The sequence below is a fragment of the Orycteropus afer genome, unplaced genomic scaffold (genome assembly GCF_000298275.1).
Source record: "Orycteropus afer afer isolate SDZICR_OR568_19922 unplaced genomic scaffold, OryAfe1.0 scaffold00004, whole genome shotgun sequence".
NCBI lineage: Eukaryota > Metazoa > Chordata > Mammalia > Tubulidentata > Orycteropodidae > Orycteropus > Orycteropus afer.
The window spans coordinates 33,669,265-33,676,102 of NW_006921591.1; the positions used below are offsets into that span (position 1 = coordinate 33,669,265).

The following is a 6,838-nucleotide window of genomic DNA, read 5'->3' on the forward strand; positions in this document are numbered from 1 at the left end:
CACTTTGTGAGAGAAAATTTGGAGACTTACTTTCCCATTTGCTCACAGAGTTGTCCAGTGTGACTCACATCAAGAAGTAGATTGCTTAATAGTGCCTTTTATTTTCCTCTCCCTTTCTCAGTTGCCTACTACCCTAATTATATTTCTGAGACCACAACCTAAATGAAATGCTTGAGTTGGTATCCCTGTTTCATGGTCTGCTTCTGGGGGAACTCAAACTAATTCACATGACACCCACTGAAGATCCTTCCAATTCCTTCAAGCATTGAGGCCACCCCAGATGAGATATGCAACATCATTTCTTTCAAGGGCCTCATCCCCTGAGTCCCTGCAATCCTGGTGGGGTGTTGTTAAAGGGGCAGGAAGGAGGCATCTTCTGGCCTCTAACTGCACAAGAGGAAGACAAAATCACCATTAGCAGCCCAAGGCTTGCTCCTATGAGGTCAAACATGCTGCCACCCTCCAACCCTCTTATTAACTGTGTCATCAACCATTCTTCCCATGATACCCACCACCCCTCTCCTGGGTTGGATAACTCACTGCAGTGACCACAGAGAACTCACAGATTATGAGGTTTATTATGGGAGCAACAAGCTAAAATTCAAGCTCAGTAACACGCTCAGTCTCTCTCAGCCAGCTGTCTCTCAGCCAACAGTATCTCTCAGTACACATTTCTCTCAGCAGTACATGTCTCTTGCATCTCTCTCCTTAGCAGCATGTCTCTCTCATATCTCTCAAGAGCACATTTCTCTCAACAGTACGTTGTTCTCAGCCCACAGTCAGAGAGACTCTTTCTTCCTCTAGAGGGGCTCATTTTGAGCCTGGCAGAGTGGCCAAAAGCAACTAATCTCAACATACGAATTCTGTACACCTGAGAGAGAGAAAATTTCCCAGAAGATTGCTTCTTGCTGCGCCAACAGAAGTATACCAGGTGGATAAATTTAACAATCAGCTATTCATGGCAAAGGCCCCTTTACCATTACAAAGATTATGGCTAGAAAAGCCATATCATGTAATTTACTGCACCACAGGTGTGTGGCCCCATAAAACATCCTGCCTTTGGAAATCTACAGGAAACCAGCAGGGACCTTTCCCTTTGCTTATCCAAGCCCTGAACTATAGAACTCACCTTCCAACTCTTCCAAGACTTTCTTGATCATGTTCCTGAGCACTTTCACAGTAGCCTTAGGCTGGTGGGAGGGCAAATGAACCATATAGCTCAGCATATCTCCAGCCAGAAGTGCAAGTCAGTCTCCCCTGTGAGCAGAGACCCCACAAACACTTTATCCAGACTCAACTTACATACAAGGTAGCACCCTATTTTCATGGAGAGGGAAAAGATTACCTCTGTGCCAAATAAGCAGAAAATGCTCCTTTATCTTTCTCTTTGAGACTGAAAAGATTGCAAGCTGGGGGCAATGAAGGGCTTACTGTGGGTAACAGGATTAATTTGATGATCTCATGACAAGCCCTGAAGGAAGTACTTGGCATAATTCCCTGGGATTTACTTAGGCTTGGCCTTGGACTTTGGCCTCCAGTCTCTCGGCAAAGATGGGAATCATGCTTAGGACCCTGTAGCCTCTGACTGACTCTACTCTTCTGACTTTTCTTGGCTAACTGGTGTCTTTAATGTCTGTGCCCAAGGCAGCTGGAAACCCGTGCTTGAACTCTGTTGATCAGACCAACTCACTCAACAGATCTCTCTTGGGTGCATTCTTTTATCCATGCCCAGGTGTGCATGGAAATTATCAGCCATTCTCTTGGTTCTCATGTGAACAGAAATTCTAGTGATAGAGTAAGTGGATGGGGGAATACACACATGTGTAAATGTTTGGGAGAGAAAGTATTCTCCCTACCCCTGCACACACCTACCTTATAGACCTACTGGTGTTTCTGTGAATGTGAAATAGCCCCTCATCTTTTTCACATACTTTTCCCCCTGGTCTGGAAAACCTTGACTTTCTTTTTCCCCAGACTCAGTTATAATTTTCCTCAGATCAAGAAAAAGTCCACTTCTCTGGGAAGGTTTAAATTCTTCCTTGACTATTCACTCACCCATCCCATATAGGATTATTTGCAGAGGATCTTGAATTTCCTTCTCTTTAACTGAGTATTACACTGTGTTTGTCAGCTTTTCATCTCCCCAACTAATCTGAATCTTCATTGAGGGCAGGTGCCATGTTTAAATGCTTTCTGTGCCCCCAGAATTGGGAAAGTTCTATACATGGCAGGCACTCATTTTTTATTTCATTAAAAAATGTTTAATTTAATGACTGCAGGTGTCTTAGAAGAAATGAATGGCATTAGCCTTACAAATTTCTGTTCAGATAAGGCTGGTATAGCACTGAGAAAAAAAAAAAAAAAGGGGGGCAGGCAGTGGTGTGGATGAGTGAAATTGGCAGAGTGTGAGACAATATGGAGTGATGAGGACTGTGGTAACTATAGTGTGAGTAAACTGTATTCAGAAATGCAACTCAGTTCTGTCCACATGTTGTACTGAGGAAATGTGGTCCCAGATGTAGTGCCAGATCTGATGTTTTAAGAGAAAACCTAAATACATGTTTTATGGTAAATTTTCTGTCATTTTTAAACATAGTACCCATGTGTGAGCCAACTGTGACATGAGCACTGTCAGTGTGCATTTCTAAAAAGAAAATTAGATTACTAAGCAGACAAAATATGGCCATCTGCATTAAGATAAGCTTCATAAGGATGTGGAACCAGGTAGCAACTGTGCATAAATGAAGTTAGGGATCCCTATTGGAATCCTGTATTACTTCCAAACAGCATATAATCTGGCATCTAAAATCAAGAGCTCTGGATTTTAGAGTTGAGAGATATCCAATAATGCTTTGTAGTCATAAAGTTCTATGTCTCTTAAATCATATTTTCTTCTATTTGTCATTAGATTCAGGGCAAATAGAGAGAAAAGCATTTTCACCTTAGTCCACAGAGCACTATGTGTCATCTCTACTTACAGCTCTCCCTGAGGAATATGCCCATGGGTGGGTCTTCATGTTTTCTCTCCTATGACTATATGATTATGTATAGGTCATATCTAGGCTATGACTAGATGGCCACCACTTGTCTGTCAATTTGCCTTATTGTGATGGTTTGTGTGTTACTATAGTGTAGGAAGCTACATCACTAGTATTTCAATTACCTGGAGACTCATCAGTGAAGGACAGGTTTCAGCGGAGCTTCCAGAATAAGACAGACTAAGAAGAAAGTCTGGCAAACTACTTCTAAAACTCATCCAATGAAAACCTTCTTTATCACAACAGAATATGGTCTCATACAGTGCTGGAAGATGAAGTACCTAGGTTGGAAAGCACAACAAATACATGGTGGCTGCAACAATGGACTCCAGCATACCAACAGTTCTGAAGAAGGCACAGAACTAGGCAACACTTTGTTCTGTGTACATGAGGTCATCATGAGTGATGGCAACTAACAACAACAATGACTGATTGGATCAAACCAAAACCAAACTCCCTGGCATTGAGTCAGATCCAACTCAAAGCAACCCTTCCTTGGGTTTCCAAGACAGTACCTCTATGGAAGTAGATTGTCCAACCTTCCTTCCAACAAGTTGCTGGTGGGTTTGAACTAACCACCAAACCTCTGGTTAGCTGTCAAAAGTCTTAGGCACTATGCCACTAGGGCATCAGAGGGCACCTTATGAGAACTACAAAGTATGAGGCTCACCCAGCAAGACCTTTTATCTGATGCTCTCCTTTTGAAAGTGTGAAGGTGACATCCATCCTGATAAACCAGAAGGTCACAAAACATCTGGTTTCATTAATAGACTAAGGTAGTTAGTTCCATAGAATTGCTGTGGAATCCCAAGTCATAGTGAGTTATTGTTGTAGATAGTCGTGACATATTGAGACATCTCAGGCCTAGAAATTTCACAATGCAGAAGCTGTAGTGGTTCTCACTTCTCACTTTATGGTTCCCCTACCACTAGTGTGGCAGATAAAATACAGAACACCCAATCATACTTGAATTTCAGATAAACAATGAAGAAACCTTTCTGTATACATATGTCCTACACAACTGGGAACTGAGTTCTGTTATTTAAACTTAAACTTCAGTTCATTTTCTTCACCTCACCATCATCCCTGAACAAAGCTGCCAATCTGTGCATAATGGTAGGACCAGCACACAAGACTTTGAAGAGTAAGGGGGTCTGAGACCAAGGAGGCTAGGTTAGAAATTGTATGAAGGCTACACAGCATTGGGCTAGTATGCTTACACAAAGTTCTTCAGAAAACCCAATCACAAGCACAGTGGGGTCACAAGATTAAAGATGACTAGGCTGCTGTTCTGATTGTTCACCTCCTTGCCTATGCAGAAGCCTTAAATGTTGGCACCACTGACCTTTGAAGTCCTATACAAAGTCCATCAGAACAGCTGGAAAACATGGTGCCAATATCCTGTGTGGTCTGGGCATGACTCACAACTTACCTCAGTTTTATTGTCTGTAAAGCAAGGAAGTTTAACACATTAGTCTCTGAGATACCTCTTGTACCTCAGAAATTCTGGGATACCAAGGAGATCCATGGGTTCTGGCCCCAACCTTTTCACTTTCCCACAGTTTAACTTAGAAAAAGCCTTCAATTCTTTCCCTCTAGAGTTTTTGAATGGTGGAAACAGTGAACACATTCAGCTGTAACCAAAATGTCGGAGGTTTGAGTTCACTTAGAGATATCTCAGAAGAAAGGCCAGAAAATCTACTTCTGAAAAATCAACCACTGAAAACCCTATAGCATACAGTTCTACTCTGATACATAGGCTCACCAGGAGTCAGAATCTACTCGACAGCAACAACTTATTTTCTTTCCTTCCAGAGCCACTAAAAAGGCAATTGAGCAATTGGCAGCAATGTATAATTCCAAAAGCACCAGAGAGCCCCTGAATGTGCTTCAAAGCCAAGTAGGTATGGTCGGGAAGTAAAAAATAAATAAATAAATAAAAGAAATGGACTATGAGATACTCATTTCTGGAGTTGACACAGGAAAACATATCCCTTCCAGACTCCTCCCTGCTCAGTGCCCTCCACACACACTCCAGATGGAAAGAGTAGTGAGGGACACTCTAGCTTTTCTGAAGTGAGAGTGTTTCTGGATGCAGAGCACCTTTAAGCTTCCAGAGGAAAAAACTTCTCTGAAGTAAACTCTACCAACAAGACCAGTCCTGAGATCCTTAGGGCACACTAGAGAGAAGAAGAGCAAGCACATGTTCTAAGGTATAATGAAATAATTAGGACACAGACTACAGCCAGGTGGAAAAGGATGGTAGCAGTCATTTCATTACCCTCCAGCCTCTAAGATGGTAAGATAAAACAAAGGGATGTGTGTACCAACTTTTCTGCAGGTGGAAGAAGAATGAAAATTAATATTTATCAAATTCCAGCCACACTTCACATGTTATCTTATTTCATCATTTTTAGTTTTTCAAAGTAGATTTTGGTATCTCACTGTTATGGCCTACTTGTAAAATAAAATAAAAATAAACAGGTCTCGTAGACATGCATTATATACAGTGTCATGGGAAAAAGCTTCCAGGTACAGGTGGAGAGAAAGGAACTCAGAGTATTGGAATGGGTGTTCTGACAATGCCAAGGTGTGGGGTGGAGTGGGATGGAGGGTTGGGGGTTGGAGAGCCATAGGCATTTGAGAAGGGAAGGAAGAAAATATTGAAAGGAAATTAGTTGTAACTCCCTAGAAAAACTGAGTATATGCCCACGAGTTTGTTGTGGGTAGGCAGACCCTTTTTGCTCATTGCTGAGGTGGCCAGTCTGGGTGCTGAACAGATATACATTAGGAGGGAAACATCTCACAGTGATTGCAGGAACCTCTGATTACAAAGCAACTGAAGAATCCACATAACAAAAACCTTTTATCTATCTTATTCCAGAGGGTCCTCTTTCAGGAAAGGGGAGGTACTGGGATCACTAGGCCACCACTGAATTAATGTTGCTTTAATTGAGAACAGCAATATACTTGACCCATGTATCAGATAGCACCAAGAGTCCTTGGAAAGAAGTAGGTGGATATGCTAAGCTGACCATATTTTTTAAATCTAATAACATGCTGTGGTTGTTGTTGTTAGGTACTGTCAAGTCGTTTCTGACTCATAGTGACCCCATGCACAGCAGAACAAAACACTGCCCGATCCCGTGCCAGCTCCACGATCCCTGCTATACTTGAGCCCATCATCGCAGCCACTGTGTCAATTCATCTCATTGAAGGCCTCCCCCTCTCTCATTGACCCTCCACCCTACCAAGCATGACATCCTTCTCCAAGGAATGGTACCTTCTGACAACATGACCAAAATAGGTGGGACGAAGTCTGGCCATTCTAATTTCCAAGGAGCATTTCGGGTGCACTTCCTCCAGGACAGATCTGTTAGTTCTTTTAGCAGTCCATGGTACTTTCAGCATTCTTCTCCAGCACCACAACTCAAAAGCATCAACACTTTTTCGGTCTTCCTTTCTCATTGTCCAGTTCTCACATGCATATGAGGCAATACTTTCAGGGATCATTTCTATAGTTTGTTACTAGAGAAGTTTCTCTGATCATGTAGAGCACTAATAACATGAGGCAAGTTATGAAATGTTTTGCTATCATCAGTTCATGCAGGTGGAGAAACTAATCCCCAGAAAAATGATGACAATAGCCCACATTCAGGGTGTTAATAAGTGGACAAATCAGAGCATAGGCTCAGGTAAATCTCATTACAAATTTTCTACCCTATCCCCAATATCTGGCAGGACCTTCTTTGCCCAAATAATAACTTGTGGATGGACTAATGATTGATGCACAACACACA

General features: G+C 42.1%; 1 pseudogene; it reads left to right on the forward strand.

Annotated features, from left to right (window-relative positions):
* Window positions 1-6,528: 6,528 nt before the first annotated feature.
* LOC122149780 lies at window positions 6,529-6,625 on the forward strand (annotated as a pseudogene).
* The last annotated feature ends 213 nt before the right edge of the window (window positions 6,626-6,838 follow it).